General features: G+C 41.9%; 1 long non-coding RNA gene across 1 annotated transcript; it reads left to right on the top strand.

Annotated features, from left to right (window-relative positions):
- Positions 1 to 4,295: 4,295 nt before the first annotated feature.
- Positions 4,296 to 16,553, top strand: LOC120991392. The gene is made up of 3 exons (XR_005776658.1): positions 4,296 to 4,307; positions 11,329 to 11,332; positions 16,419 to 16,553. It is a non-coding gene; the product is annotated as an uncharacterized LOC120991392 (long non-coding RNA).
- The last annotated feature ends 634 nt before the right edge of the window (positions 16,554 to 17,187 follow it).

Genomic DNA, 17,187 nt, shown 5'->3' with positions numbered 1-17,187 from the left:
CTGGTTGTGTGTATCTGTGTCACCTGAAATTATGTTGAAGAGCGAGTCAACCATTCCAGTACAGCTGGATTGTTGATCAAAACACGACTTCTGGATGACAGTGGCAGCTCTGGCATGTGGCTGTGGCTGCTACTAACCCCTTCATTTGCTGCTACTTGTGCTTACTATAGCATAATCTTTTCCACTACTCGTTCCTTTGAAGGGCCCAGGCAACTGTCTGTTGCCCATAGTGTACAGTAACTTTATCAGTAATGTAACAGATTAACTAAGAATGTGGCAGCAGTTGAACAAATTAAATATAGCAATATATTAGAATGCCCTTTAATACTGAGGCACAGTAATTCTATGTATAAACTAACAAATTAACTGGGAATGTGGCAGCAGTTCAACAAGATGCATACACTGCCGTTTAATACTGAGGCAAAGTAATTCTATGTATAAACTAACAAATTAATGGGGAATGAGACAGCAGTTCAACAAGATACACACATTGATTATACTCAACTTGAACTGTCCCTGCTGTCTCTGAAATTTTCCCAGCAAGATGCCATCCCCATTAAAGGCAAAGATAAAGAAGCTTTCAACTTTCAACAGCAGAAACATCCTGAGTCAGTCAAGAAAGCAAGATTAGTCAAGCTTCAAACTGAAAGTCGAGTGTTAGAACTACAAGACTTCTTCACCAGTGCAAGAATATCCGAGAGAATCCACAGAAGAAATTCAGATCCAGAGCTAATCAAGTTATGGAAACAGAGGAAATAGCTCTTCATGCAAAGAGGGCTGCTGTTGAGAAGAACCCTAGATCCCATTACCAGTGATCGACTACATCAAATTGTGGTACCTTGCCGAGGTGCCAGAATTGTCCTAAAGATATACTATGACAGATCCGGACACTTCGGTGTACAGAAAGCAGAAACCACCATTCGCCAAAGATTCTACTGGATTGGAATGAAAGGAAATATTGATGATTGGTGTTGAGAATGTTCCAATTGTGCAATTGGAAGAGGTTAGAAACATGATCAGAGAGCTCCTCTATATTCTATGGTGAGCTGTACACATTTGGAGATAGTGGCCATTGACTATGTCTAAACTACTAGCAGACCTCACCTTGGACAAATGAGCTACAGAGGCCATCAACCCGTTACCCAAGACAGATTTGGTGAATTAACATCAAAAACATTTAGCTGATGCTCAAGAAATTGTTCAAATCCTCATGGCAAATTCATGCCAAAAAAAACAAAGAGACTATGACGAATCTTCCAAAGCAGAGCCTTACAAAAATAGTGACCACGTATGGCTGTAACAGCAAATTGGAAAGCAAATGAGAAAGAGAGCCATACACCATCACAGCTATCCTCTATCCTGGGACAGATGTCTATAAAATTACTAAAGAGAAAAGATTGCTTAAAGTGGTACACTGCAACTGGCTGAAGTTATGCCTGAAAGAGATTGTTTCAGAAAAACTTTCACCAATTGAAGTCCAAGGGCCATCTACTCCAGTACAATCACCAGCACCAGTAGAGAAACACCTACTTGACTCAGAATCTATGTATTGGCTCCTGAGACCTCTAATAAATGTAATTGTTCCAGTTGGGAACACTCCAGCTCAATCTCAACCTAAAGAAGTACCCACAAGGGAACTTGTCATCGTCCAAGAGGGAGCAAGTCCCCCAGAGTCGAAGCCTGAGGAAGAACCACAGCCACTATGAAGATCCAATCGGACCATTGTCATTACAGACATTTTGAAGCTACAGAGCCAGGGTAAGAGACTTGGCAGAGAGATTAAACAGTCTGATTTTAAGAGAGAGAAGCTAGTCTCCATATACAACCTTTAAGCATACCTCCCAACTGTCCCGGATCCAGCGGGACAGTCCAGGATTTCAGTGGCTGTCCTGCGGTACCGGGAGGGCTGAGGTATGTTCTGTTCTCAGCTGTCTATGCATCCATAGCCATCTGCTCCCTGCTTCACCATTCAGCTCCGCTGCCACATTGTGGGGGGGTAGGGGGAGCTCTGACCAGGATGTGTTATTTTACCGGCCCTCTGTCAGAAGTTGTGTTTCTCAATTTCTGAAGGACCTGTGATGACAGCAGTAGGCAGAGCTCAGCAGTTGAAGGACCTGCGATGATGTCACTACCATGTGATCAGTGCATGAAAATGCACAACTTAGCAGTGGAGAGAGATACATGTGATTGATTCAGTGTAAGCTGAAAGCCTGGGATATATTGGGAGTTGTAGTTCTCTTATACTCCCTCCCAATAGGGAGAGTAATGTTATTTACCTAGCACTGTAGGTTTGATGGGAGGGGAGTAATGTTTTAACATTGGACTGTATATCAAAGGCAGTTGGAGAGGGGAATGATGCTATTTACATGAGAGGGAGTGATATAATTTACATGGGACTGTATGTTGGAGGAGGCTGTAGATAGAGAGTGATGTTATTTACATGGGACTGTATATTGGAGGTGACTGGGGGAAGGAGTGATGTTATTTACATGGGACTATGTTTTAGAGGTGGCTGAAGGCAGGGGAGTGAGGTTATGTATATAAGACTTTATATTGGACGTGGCTGGAAGAAGGAGTGATGTTATTTACATAGGACTGTATGTTAGAGGGGCTAAAAAGAAGGGAACAATGTTATTTATCCTACAGCAGTTTAAGTAACACTCATATCATGGCCATTTTTATTACCAATTAAAATCTATGGGGTTAAACACATGGCCGTTTCTTTAACAGGTAAAGAATAACGGCTGTCAATAAGTAGGACATGTCCTACTTTTGGGAGTGAAATCAATGGGACTGTTTTAACAGCTATTTGGACAGGAGTGCACCAGTCTAAGAGCTGTCAAAACTGGTATTTCAGGGGTTAAAAAAAATACCTCAACCACTTGCATGTGCAGGGGCACTCACTCCTCACTGGAGACAGCAGGACCCGCACTCCCAGAGTGATGACATCATATGATCACATTCTAAGTATCCGGTCCTGCTTCCTCCGGTGAGGAACGAGTGTTCCTGTGCAGGCAATTGGTTGAAGTGAGTTTTTTTTTTTGTGTGTCGCCCCACTATGGGCACATGTGTAAAGTAGGGGATGTAGGGGTTAGAATAATCCATTGAAATTCATCCAGATGCAAAATGCCATTGAAAATAGCCATACGGGCAAAAAAATGGATGCACAAAAGGTTAAGAAATGGCCATGAAAAATGGACAATGTGGCTGTTTTTTTAACTGCCTTTTTTTTTTTACATTTGTTTGCATGTAGACTTACATGGGACTGTATATTGAAGGTGGGTGGGGAAGAAAGTGATGTTGTTTACATGGGACTGTATGTTGGAGGGGGCTGAAGGGAGGCACGTGATCCTTTTTAACTTCCTATGAATGGGGCACATATCTGGGCATAACTATTGTAAAGGGGACACATATCTGGGCATAACTACTGTGAAGGGGGCACATATCTGGGCATAACTATTGTGAAGGGGGCATATCTGGGCATAACTATTGTGAAGGGGGCACATCTGTGCACAACATATGAAGAGGGCACAGCTGGGCATAACTATTGTGAATGGTGCACATCTAGGCATAACTACTGTGAATAGCACACATGTGGGCACAACTACTGTGAAGGGGACAAGGGGACACAATGTGGGCATAACTACAGTGTGGTGGCATAAAGGGGAAATAACTACTATGTGGGGACATTAGGGGACTGGGTGTGAGTTGGTGTGTATAATTATATTTTGGGGTGGAGTTACAGGCATAGCCTAGTGTGAAAAAAAATGCAGCGGTGCACATAGCATGTCACATAAAATGTCTCTCTTTCTGCTTTTCAAAAGTTGGGAGATATGCCTTTGGGATCTACTTTAGTTGACTATAAAGACTGCATTTCATGTGAATAGTGCTTGCGTAGATCACCTGTTGAGTGGCTTCAGTAAGGTACTGTGGATCTGTTACACAACACCCGTCTCATCATTGTACCACACAACACTACAGTTTAATCCATCATTTTCACTGCACAGACTAAGGAAGCACGGGGGGAGGGCAACCACCGTGACTACTACATATCCACTCTGCATTACCACTCCTATTCTCTCCACCTCCATACTAGGTGGATTGCAGATGGACTAACACTACCACTGCATTTAGATAAGCAGTTTCCCCTGCTCTCAGTGACTTTACTAGGGATAACAGCAGTCAGACCCCCAGTGATTTAACATTTATTAGTGGGACAGACTTGCAAAGGTAACTTACTTACTTCCCTGGTCCCTGACACTGAAAGCAGGCATCTTCAATCCCCAGCCTCACTCAGGCTCACATCTGTTTTGACACCTCTGCAGCCAATTGCTGGCCACAGTGGTGACCTGTTCCCCTTGCATCATTTGACCAATTGACATGAGGAATGCGGAGCCGCAATTTGCTGCGGCATTGTCAAGTGAAGTAGCTAAGGCATGGAAGCAAAGGAACCAGGATCTAGCACCAGGAAGCAGTTAAAGGGAACCAGTCAGTGGCAAAAGCCATCCCAAACCTCCAGCAGTACCTTCAAGTAGTCGGCAGTGAGTTTTGAATGATGATTTTCTTACTGCATTCTGATGAGGCAGAAGTATCAAAAATGATCTTTTATCCTCCGTCCGCGCTATTTTCCAGTCAGGTTCGAAGTCAGGGGGCAGCGGCCTCCTTGCTTCGAGTCGATGTAACCGCGCCCCCCTTCCCTGTCCCTTCTCCTGTGACTGACAGCCAGCTGTTCGGCAAAGCCAGCCGGCTGTCAGGCATAAGCGCTGTCAGTCACAGCGAAGGGGCAGGGAAGTGGGCGCAGTTACCTTGACTTGAAGCAAGGAGGCCGCTGACCCCTTTACTTCAAGCCTGACTGGAAAATAGCGCAGATGGAGAATAAAAGTTCATTTTTCATACTTCTGCCTCAACAGAAAGCAGTAAGAAAATCATCATTCAAAACTCACTGCCAGCTACTTAAAGGTACTGGTGGCGGTTTGGGATGGCTTTTGCCGCTGACAGGTTCCCTTTAAATATACTTCACTTTGCAGGAGGAGAAGATTTAAAGTAAATAAATTAATAAATAAATATGTTTTTGTTAAGTCAATAACTAATAATAATAATAATAATAATAATAATAATAATAATAATTTTTACTTATATAGGTGCTACATATTTTGCTGCACAGTACAACCAGATAAATGGAGAACCTCAAAACAGGACTGATTGGTAGCACTTGAGACACTAGAGCTGCAGTATGTGACTATGTGACTCTATGCTATATATTTACAGGATTGCCATCCCTATAAATAGCATTTATGTGTTACTTCAAACCAGAATGGAGCGAACCATATTGTAAATTCAATGTGGGGAGCCATGATGTCATGGCACCTAACATTGAATAATTAACGGTTTAATAAATATTTATTACTTACCTGCTTAGGAAATGGTTTAATCCTGAAGCTGTAGGTGCTCGTGTAGTTTTGAGAAGTGTTGATTGGAGAACTCAGTAACTGAATCTTCTTGAACCTATAAAAGAGCAGAAAATAACGGTTACAGCGCATTCACGTAAGTATACATCAAGATACATACCTGCAGTCTTCATCGCGATGGAGGATCTTCTAAAGCAACTTATCTACAAAGCGGAGAGTCAAGGAGGGGAAGCATGGTTGAAGAAATGCTTACAAAGTGCTCCGGTACAGCAAGAAGATCTTCTTCTATCCACAGATCCTGTCTGCTGCGTAGGACCCGGCGCGAGCTCCGATCTCATCGATTCACCTTACGTTACTGGCGCGCGCATGCGCAGTAACACAAAGTCTTTATCTCCGGCCGGAAAACGACAGAGGAAGGACAAGAGGGCATATTCTCCGTCACAATATGCGCCTCCTCCTAAAAACAAAAAGATTCTTTCATCAGTTAACCGAGTGGGCAGAAATTTCAAGCGTCGTCATCTTCAATCAACTGTCGCACAAGATCCATCTCCTGCCACAGCTCCAACTGCCGATCATCCTCAGGCAAGATCCGTTACTGGTGAGCTAAACGCATTAAAAAATTTAAGTGACTGCAATCCGCAGGGCACTATCATTCAGGATACCAATTCATTTAGCATCGATTCTTCACATCCGAAGATTCGATTGTTTAATGAATTTTTATTATATTTATCTAAACAGGAAGAATCTCCTTCTAATGTCTGGTCTGATGTGATTAATGTCAGCCAATTTAATGCAATCAATAGTGTAACCGAAGATATTTCAAACAGTCAACCTTCATTTAATATGTGTAAAGTATCTAATCTGAACCCGGATGTGTCAGTTGTTCCTGAACTTGAATTTAGTTCAGGAATAAAGGAGACATCTGTGAAGGAAGCTCTCACTTGTCAAATTTCTCCTTTAGGATTTCATTTGCCTTTAAATTTGAAGGAAAAAATATGGAGAAAGGAATATATAGACATATTTTCTTTGCTTCCTTCTTCAAACGAAAACGTAAAAAATGAATCAAAGGACAAAAAATCAGATTCTGAAAATGAAAAAAGAAAAACTTATCAAAAATCTTTTTTCAATTGGCTGCAGGCATTTGGTATATACGCAGCAGTTTTAGGTGAAAAGCACCCTAATTTATGTACTGGTTTATTTTACCATCTCGACTGTATTTTAGAAGCTTATAAAAATTTTGGCGGTATGGGATGGTGTAATTATGATGAATCTTTTCGTCAGAAGCTTGCTGTTTATCCAAATCTTACTTGGGGCAGCAAGGACGTTGGACTTTGGTTAAACCTCATGCTTCCTAACAAAAATCATAATTTTCGTCAATCCAATTCCCATACCGTCAAAAAAGGTATTTGTTTCGCATTCAATGAATCAACATGTAAATGGCAACATAATTGCAAATACCGACATGAATGTTCTTTCTGTTCCGGTGCTCACTCAGCCACCAAATGTTTTAAGAAACAGGGAATACATTTCCCAAATTCCAACAAAGAACTTCAATCATTTAAGCAAGGTGACACCTCTGAATTTATCAAGAATAATTCAGTGGCTAGGTCATTATCCAAACAAATTGATGGCTAACCTATTATCTGACAGTTTTTCAAATGGTTTTTTCATACCTGAATTTGCTGGTCCGGGTTGTATTTTAGTTGACAACTCATTATCTGTAAAACATAATATTGATATTGTTAAAGAAAAAATTTTATCTGAAATTTCAGCAGGTAGAATAGCGGGTCCCTTTAAAATTCCACCATTTGAAAATTTCCGTATTTCTCCTTTGGCATTAGTCCCCAAAAAAGAACCAAATTCTTTTCGTCTTATTCACAACTTATCTTACCCTAAATATAATTCTTTAAACGATGAAATTGATAAAAATAAAGCAAGCGTGAAATATTCATCTTTTGACCATGCTTTGTCATTTCTACATAAAGCAGGACAAAATTCTTTTTTAGCTAAAGCTGATATCAAATCAGCTTTTAGGCTATTACCCTTAAACCCTATTGGTTATAATTCACTAGGTTTTTATTTTCTGGATAGATTCTTTTATGATATGGCCCTTCCCATGGGATTCACTCTATCATGCTTTTATTTTGAGGCATTTTCTACTTTCCTGCACTGGGTTGTAGATATTCATTCAGGTAGTGGATTCATGATACACTACTTGGATGATTTTTTATTTATTGGTCGTAAAGACTCTGATGATTGTTTGAATCTTTTGAATAGATTCATTAGTATCACTAATTATTTCAACATTCCATTAGCCTTAGATAAGACTGTTTATCCAACTACAAGTCTGAAATTTCTGGGCATAATCATAAACACCGTAAATATGGAATTTAGTATACCAATGGAAAAAATTCAACAAACAACTCATCAATTAAACTGCATACTCAAAAAAGAAAAAATTACGCTAAAACAACTCCAGTCACTTTTGGGTTCTTTAAATTTTATCTCTCGGGTGATTCCAATGGGAAGGGTCTTTTCTAAAAGACTTTATGCTGCCACTTTAGGTAAGTCCACACCAAAATCTCATATTAGGATCACAAAACAATTAAAAGACGACATTTATGTTTGGTCACAATTTCTATGTGAATTTAATGGTCATACCATTTGGCAAAAAGAATTTGTTGGTTCTGACACTTTATCTTTATATACCGACGCATCTGGTGCTATAGGTTATGGAGCTTATTTTAATAATTGTTGGTCCGCAGAACGTTGGCCAAAAAATTGGATCATTAATTCAAAATATTCAAAAAATTTAGTTTTCCTAGAATTATTCCCTGTTTTAGTTTCTTTAACAATTTGGTCCAAAGATTTCCAGAATAAGAGAATTCTTTTAAGATCTGATAACATGGGTGTAGTTTTTTCTATAAATTGTTTATCTTCCAAATCTCCATTAGTTTCATCTTTATTACGCAAATTAGTTTTACTATGCTTACAAATGAATATTTGGATAAAAGCTAAATTCATTCCTGGTAAAGCTAATTATCTTGCTGATTATTTGTCCCGACAGCGCTTCAAGGAGTTCTTCTCAATGGCACCGCGAGCTTCCCGATTGGGAATTCCATGTCCCACTCAGCTTTGGGAGATAACAGACGATTAATTGATGAACTAATTTCGAGTTCATTAGCCAAAAATACATGGGCAGCTTATTCTGCCGCATGGCTTGAATGGAAGTTTTTCTGTTTATCTCAAAAAATTTCCTTTATTGAATTTAATCCTGATAATTTCATCAAATTTATTCTTAATCTTTATAAAAATGGTTTACAGGCTGATTCTATTTCTAAAAAATTGTCAGGCATTTCTTTTTTCTTCAAACTAAATGGTCACAATTCTATTTTAAATAATTTCATGATTAAACAAGTTATTAAAGGAATTAAAAGAAATTCAGTTCCCAATGAAAAAATTAGACCTTTATCTATCGAATTACTACAAAAAGTTTTAAGTAAGTTAGTGTCTGTTTGTTCTTCTGAATACGAAGTCTTTTTGTTTTCAGCAGCTTTTTCATTGGCTTTTTTCGCTGCGCTAAGGATAAGCGAGATTGCTGCTGACAATAAAAATTCAAATCCTCCAATTTTGCAGACAGACATAAATATAGAAAATAATATTTTGAAACTTCTTATTAAAAAATCCAAAACTGACCAATTTAACAAAGGAATTTGTTTAATTTTAAAAAGTTATCCTATTAATTCAATCTGTCCGGTTAAAAATATTTTAAAATGGCTCCAGGTAAGAAAACCTGATTCCAATTCTTTTTTTAACCACATTGATGGCTCACATTTGTCTAAATTCCAATTTAATTTTATTTTTCATAAATGTCTCAAGGATTTAGGTTATAATAATTTAAAATTTTCTGCACACTCATTTCGAATTGGTGCAGCTACATTGGCAGATCAATTAGGTTTAGATAGTTCTATTATTAAACGTATAGGTAGATGGAGGTCCAATTGTTATAAACATTATATTCGGCCTAACCTTGTTATTCATTAATTTTAGGATCTTCAAAAGTTATATGGATCTTTGGGGACGAATTGATTCAATTGGCTGAGAGAAGATCTTCTTTTAGACTTTCTACGGTTAATTTAGGTTTCCCCAAGGACTTTTCTATAATTTGGTTTTCTTTCCCAGGCATAAAGATTTCTAATATTTATGAGAAAATCAACATGTATTCAAAAATGTCTAAACCTGATCTAATTATTTTACACATTGGTACTTCTGATTTGGGTAAATGTAAAACTCACTTATTAATTTATGAATTAAAAGATTTGTTAGGTAATATTAGTCAGTTACTTAATGACACTGTCATTATATTTTCGGATATCATCCCTAAGTTTTCTTGGTCAAAAAAGGAATTATCGTTTTTAGAAACAATTAGAAAAAGAATTAATAAAAAAATGGAGATTTATTTGAAAGAATTAGGACATAGTTCCTACAGACATGTTGAACTCGAAGGTTTTATTAGAGGAATTTACCATGATAAATATGATCAATTATCCGATATTGGATGTGATATATTTATTTCGGATTTACAGAACATGATTGATTTTGGTATTAATTAAAGGCTTGCAATGTTTATTGGGCCACTTGGTGTTTGATGTGGCGATGTGGGGGTTAAGTCACTCTTGTGAGTGGACTTTGTTGATATGGAGACTGGTTTAAATATTTATGATTATAATTGATGATTAAAAGTTTTATTATTTAACCAGTAATTATTTAATTGGTAAAGTAATAAGCATTGCGGCCTTTAAATACCCAACAATTAAATAAAGATACTTGTTTAATTCTAAATTGAGTAATGGTTTCTTTTATTCATTGGTTATATTAATGGGGCATATGACATCATGGAGCGAACCATATTGTAAATTCAATGTGGGGAGCCATGATGTCATGGCACCTAACATTGAATAATTAACGGTTTAATAAATATTTATTACTTACCTGCTTAGGAAATGGTTTAATCCTGAAGCTGTAGGTGCTCGTGTAGTTTTGAGAAGTGTTGATTGGAGAACTCAGTAACTGAATCTTCTTGAACCTATAAAAGAGCAGAAAATAACGGTTACAGCGCATTCACGTAAGTATACATCAAGATCCCTCCCTCCCTCCCCTATTTTTCTGTCGCTCTGCTTATTGACGGGGGTTAAGTCACTCTTGTGAGTGGACTTTGTTGATATGGAGACTGGTTTAAATATTTATGATTATAATTGATGATTAAAAGTTTTATTATTTAACCAGTAATTATTTAATTGGTAAAGTAATAAGCATTGCGGCCTTTAAATACCCAACAATTAAATAAAGATACTTGTTTAATTCTAAATTGAGTAATGGTTTCTTTTATTCATTGGTTATATTAATGGGGCATATGACATCATCACTTTGTTACAGGTTTATCTAGTCCTTGAAAAGTGCCATGATAGACAATAGACTGGATAGACTACATTATTAACTTATTTACCAGCATTAAACAGACCCTTGAGGTTGGTATATAAAAATGTATCTATAATTAGTGACCACCAAATCAACCACATCAAATAATTAACAGTCAACATAAACAGAAGCCACATTAAGAGCAAATGTCATTGCATCCTCCCAGGGGTTATGTTGTATCTATGCGGGTGGACTAAATTCTGACTAACAAGAAGTCAGTAAAACTATAGCAATAGAATTAAAGGGAGCAAAAGAAAAGTAAAAGGTTAAAAATTCCCTACATTTTATGTAGATAACAAACAGAAAATCAGAAAAAGTACTAGGCACAATTTTTTTTAACCAAATTACCATGTCTTTCAAGTGTGATTTCCATCAATGGGAGATCACTTTTTGCAAATATGTTGTGTCTATCTTTATTTTTTTTTTACATTGTTAATGCAAGTTATGTCAAGAATGTGGAGTTTCTCTCCTATGAGATCAAATAAACCTGTACATATCTGTGGGGTTTTGCTCTGGTAGACAGGCTAGCGGACGCAGTATAGAGGCAATCACAAAGTCTTTAACTTAAACAGTTTGGTGTTTATTCACACATAAGGAAACACAAATTGACCGTTCACAGTCTTGGTGTTTGTTCCCACCATTCAATGTCCACAGAACAAAATCTTCAACTGGTTAGCGGTCGTTCCCCCACCCGTCCACAGCAGGCTTTAGGTGCCTGTTTTCCAGCATGTGGCTTTCAAGCCTTTAGAACGGCACCAATTCACAGATCCCAAAACAGAGTCTCCACAGCTTCCCTGTCAGTTGGAGGATCACCCACACCCAGCTGAGACTGCTGGCTGGGTTTTATATATGCCAATAAAGACCCGGCCTGGAGCGTGGGGATCAGTCACTCACCCAGCACTTTGGCTACTCCCAGTAAGAGCCGGCCCGGATCGGCTTTATAGCCATACTAACAACAAACATTGTCAGTCAGCACTAGCTGCCGCTGACACTTAAAACTACTGGCTCTTACCTCATCGAGGCCAGGAACCTCGGTAACACATACCTTCCATCAATGACGGCCCCTTGCGCCTTCCTACATACCTCCCACTTTGTTCCACCCTGAGGGGGTGAACACCTGCCAGACAGTGTACCCGGGACAGGGCATCTGCGTTTTCATGTAACCTGCCTGCCCTATGTTCTACAGATAATTTAAAGTTTTGTAATGACAAGAACCACCTGGTGACCCGAGCATTCCTCTCTTTGGCCTGGCTCAACCACTTGAGAGGGGAGTGGTCGGTCACCAGACGGAACTTTCTCCCCAACAGATAATTGTCAGATTTGATGGCCAGGCACTCTCTCTCCACTATACTGTACCCAGTGTCGGCTGGGGTAAGCTTTCGGCTCAGAAAAACAACAGGATGTTCCTCCCCATTGATGCCCTGAGAGAGTACAGCTCTGAGGCCTACTTCAGAGGCATTGGTCTGTACCACAAACTCCCTCTTGAAGTCAGGCGTCCCCAATACCGGAGACCCACACAGGGCAGACTTCAAAGCGGAGAAAGCCTTTTCCTCCTGCTCATTCCACTGAACCATCACTGTCTTGCGTCTCTTCAAATGGCCTGTCAATGGTGCGGCGACTGTATCAAAATTGGGGAAAAACCTCATATAGTACCCTACCATACCCAGGAACGACTTTACTTGCCGAGTAGTGACAGGTCAGGACCAATTTCTAATTGCCTCAATTGTTCACCTGAGATTTGATAATTCCGCGCCCAATTACATACCCCATCGCGCACTTTTTAGCGGTTAAGCCAGCCTTCCTAAGGGAGTCCACTACAGCCTGTACTTTAGGTAGGTGACTTTCCCAGTCAGTGCTGTGGATAATGATATCGTCCAGGTACGCCGAAGAGTAGCGACGATGTGGACGGAGTACAATGTCCATTAGCTTTTGAAACGTGGTGGGAGCGCCATGTAGACCAAAGGGTAATACCTTGTACTGATGCAGCCCCTATGGCGTGATGAAATCCGTTTTTTCCTTGACAACCTCCGTCAAGGGTACCTTCCAGTACCCTTTCGTGAGGTTCAACACAGAAAAATACCGGGATTGGCCCAACTTCTCAATAATCTCATCCACTCGGGCTATGGGATATGCATCAAACTTGGACACCTCATTCAGTTTTCGGAAGTCGTTACAGAACCGCAATGTCCTGTCCGGCTTGTGTATTAAGACTATCGGACTGGCCCATTCACTTTTAGACTCCTCGATCACACCTAGCTGGAGCATTAGCTGCACTTCCTCCGCGATGGCTTGTCGCCGAGCCTCGGGTACCCGGAATGGTTTTAGCCGGACTTTTGCCTGAGGCTTTGTGATAATGTCATGTCGGACTATGGAAGTACGTCCAGGGAGGTCCGTGAACACATCCGTGTTCTGACTAATGAACTCCCTGGCTTCCTGAGCCTGTTTAGAAGAGAGGCTGTCAGCAATTTTCACTGTGGCAGCCGCTTCCTTTACTTCAGACAGAGGGGCCGAAACCGCTTCCCCTAGGAAACCCTGGTCATGGGCTGTCTTCCGTACAGGTTTCCCTATCTTTCCAGGGTTTGAGCAGATTCACATGGTACACTTGCTCTGGCTTGTGCGTCCCTGGCTGGTGTACCTTGTAATCTACCTCTCCAATTTTTTCAAGCACCTCGTAGGGCCCCTGCCACCTAGCTAGGAACTTCTTGTCTATGGTTGGTACCAGAACCAATACCCGATCCCCCATGGTTAAAGGTCAGAACCCGAGCCTGCCAATTATAGATCCTCCTCTGGGCTCGCTGCGCTGCCTCCATATGCTCCCTAACCAGAGGTTAAATTGTTTCCATCCGTCCTTGCATCTGGGTGACGTACTCAACAACACTTCTGTGCATTGTAGGTTGTTGTTCCCACGCCTCTTTGGCCACGTCCAACAGACAGCGAGGGTGTCTGCCGTATAGCAGTTCGAAGGGCGAGAACCCAGTAGAGGCCTGGGGCACCTCTCGCACTGCGAAAATGAGATAGGGCAGAAGAAGGTCTCAGTCCCTCCCATACTTAGAGATCACTCTTTTTAATGTTTGATTAAATTTCTCTACCAGGCCATCCGTTTGCGAATATTATACGGACGTCTGTAGCTGTTTTATGTGGAGCAACTTACAGAGTTCCCTCATGACCTTGGACATAAAAGGGGTCCCTTGGTCAGTCAGAACCTCCTTAGGCAGACCTACGCGAGAAAACATCTCCATTAAATCCTTAGCTATGAGTTTGGCTGATGTATGCCACAGTGGCACCGCCTCCAGGTACCGAGTGGCGTAGCCGAGGACGACCAAGATGTGTTGGTGTCCTCTAGCAGACTTCGGTACTATGCTTACGAGATCCATAGCGATTCGCTTGAACGGGACCTCGATAATTGGGATGGGTACCAGGGGACTACGGAAATGTGTCTGGGGGCTCGTTATCTGGCAGGTTGGGCAAGACTTACAACATTCTTCTACCTCTCTGAACACACTGGGCCAGTAAAATCACTGTAGAATCCGGTCCTGCATTTTTTGCATTCCCAGATGAACCCTGGGAATGCATGCTAACATGCTAACACGAGTTTGCGATAAGATTGGGGCATCACCAACTGTTCAATGGATTCACCTCGCAGCTGGTTTACTCGATACAACATCTCTTGATGAACCGCAAAACGGGAAAAACACAGACTCTGCCCCCGGTTGTTGTGGTTTCCCATCTATTATTAATACATTTTACAAGGCTCGGGATAGGGTGGGGTCCCAGTGTTGTGCAGTACCAAAATTATCCCCGGAGACATTGAGGTCGGCTAGCTCTAGACCTGGGGGATAGTCCTCCCTGTCTCCCACCATCACACTTAGTGGGGTTGTCTCCCCCTATTCCACCGAAGTGGCGGTCACCCCTACCGCTGGCTCTTCGGACTCAGGTTCCCAGGGTTCTGGTCTCCCCCCTGAGCCGGGACAATCTGCTAGGGTTACATCTGTCTCACGGGTATCAGTGACTTTCATATCCGGCCATAGTGCCGGGATCTAGGGAAGTCTCTCCCAATTATTAGTTCATATGGTAATTTTGTGGCGACAGCCACCTCATGAGTCCACCTGCCGCCCACCATTGATAGAAAGACCAGTGCATCGGGATAGTCTTTTAAGTCCCCGTGAATGCACACAACGCCCACCTTTCGGCCAGTATACTCGGCGGGCCGCACCAGGGCAGCTCTTACCAGGGACAACAGTCTCCCTTAATCCAGCAGTGTCAACGCCAGAGTGTCCCCCACTTCCACCTGGTACAGGTGGCTATTGTCTGCAGTCTCGGAGGTACCTGTGGCACACAGCTTCCTGGCATACAATCAGTGGCAGTAGCCATAGTTGGTATCCATGGGTTCACCCCGATGGAGACAGTTGGCCCTTATGCGTCCAGGCTGGTGACACCGTCAGCAAACCACTGGGGCTGGGTCTTCAGGGGATACGTCCCGGGTGGGTTTGGCTTGCACTGGCCGCTGGGTCTGGGGTAAAGATTTCTGGAGTTTGACTGGCCCTCTCCCAAAAGAACCCCCCTGCAAATTTCTGGTGGCCTTGTAGCGCTTCACCTGATTGACCATCTCTAAGGCATTACCAGGAGACACCTGGCCGATCCAGTGCTGGAGAGAACACGGCAAACCCCTCCAAAATCAGCCATTTCTACAACCGGTATAGCAGGTCATAATATTGTGGTATGGCGGGTTCAGCCGAGTTAAATTCCCTCCGGTGCACCCGCTGAACCCGGACCAATACATTCACCCCCAGTCTCACCAGGATCTTACCTTTTAGGGACGGGTAGTCGGCCGTTTTTTCCAGACACTTGCTGGGGTCCAGAAGCCAGGAATGGAGAGACGACCTCAGCCCACTGGTCTCGGGGTAACTTCTCCCTCATGGCCACCTTTTCGAACATTGCCAAATAGGTCTCGAAGTCATTCGAGGGGGACATATTAGGGATCACGCACGGACAGCTTTCCGGGCATTGTGGACGTTCTGGGGCGCTCTGGCCACTTGCAACGCCATTACGTGTTGTAATAGCAGCTGGTTAGTTTCCTGCTGCTGCTTGTTAGCCTCCCGCTGCTGCAAGTTAGCCTCCACGAGGGCTTTCACGACCGCCTCAATTTTGTCAGGGGACAAGGGTTCGTAACCTTGCCAGCTTAATACATGCACTTGTGCCCGGGAAAAACAAAAAACTTTTCGGCCTTCAGGCCTCCCTCACTGCGCTTGCACGCATCCTCCACCAATTGTGGGTTTTTTCTCTGGTAGACAGGCTAGCGGACGCAGTATAAAGGCAAACACAAAGTCTTTAACTTAAACAGTTTGGTGTTTATTCACACATACGGAAAAACAAAATGACCGTTCACAGTCTTGGTGTTTATTCACACCATGCAATGTCTACAGAACAAAGTCTCCTGGTTAGCGGTCTTTCCCCCAGCCATCCACAGCAGGCTTTAGGTGCCTGTTTTCCAGTATGCGGCTTTCAAGCCTTTAGCGCGGCACCAATTCACAGATCCTAAAACAGAGTCTCCACAGTTTGCCTGTCAGATGGAGGATCATCCACACCCAGCTGACACTGATGGCTGGGTTTTATGTAGGCCAATAAAGACCCGGCCTAGAGTGTGGGGAAAAGCCACCCACCCAGCACTTTAACTACTCCCAGTAAGAGCCGGCTTTACAGCCATACTAACAACAAACAGTGTCAATCAGCACTAGCTCTTACCTCACCGAGGCCAGGAACCTCAGTGAGACATACCGTCTATCAATGATGGCCCCTTGCGCCTTCCTACAGTATCCTAGATAGAACTATAATTTGCTCATGTCAAACTCGTTGTATATTGCCTGAATTCTAAAGTATAAAATCCAGGAATCCACACATTCTGTTCCAAGCCTTTCTACAGAAATGATCCAGTTGAGTTAAATGCATCATACCTAGCAAATACTATGATAGGATCATCAAGAAACTGGTAAATAGATGATGTGGTAGGTCAGTGTTTAGCACTTGGTCCATAGCTTCATACTCAACTAGAGTAAAATTTGAATGTATTTTCCTCTGCTTACAAGGGGCTTTCCAGGATTTTCATATTGATGGCCTATCTTCAGTAGAGATGAGCGAACTGAAGTTGATGAAGTGAAATTCGATCCAAATTTCAGGAAAAATTCGATTTGCACCAAATTCTGAATTTCACCGCGCTTTGTGGTAACGAATCACATTTTTTCCTAAAATGGCTGCTGCACGTGTGAGGACATGGATCAAGGAACTCTGGGAAGGCGGGATCACC

This window comes from Bufo bufo, chromosome 2, assembly GCF_905171765.1.
Source record: "Bufo bufo chromosome 2, aBufBuf1.1, whole genome shotgun sequence".
Classification (NCBI taxonomy): domain Eukaryota; kingdom Metazoa; phylum Chordata; class Amphibia; order Anura; family Bufonidae; genus Bufo; species Bufo bufo.
Note: the sequence above shows the minus strand (reverse complement) of the source record. Positions and strands in the feature narration are given on the sequence as shown.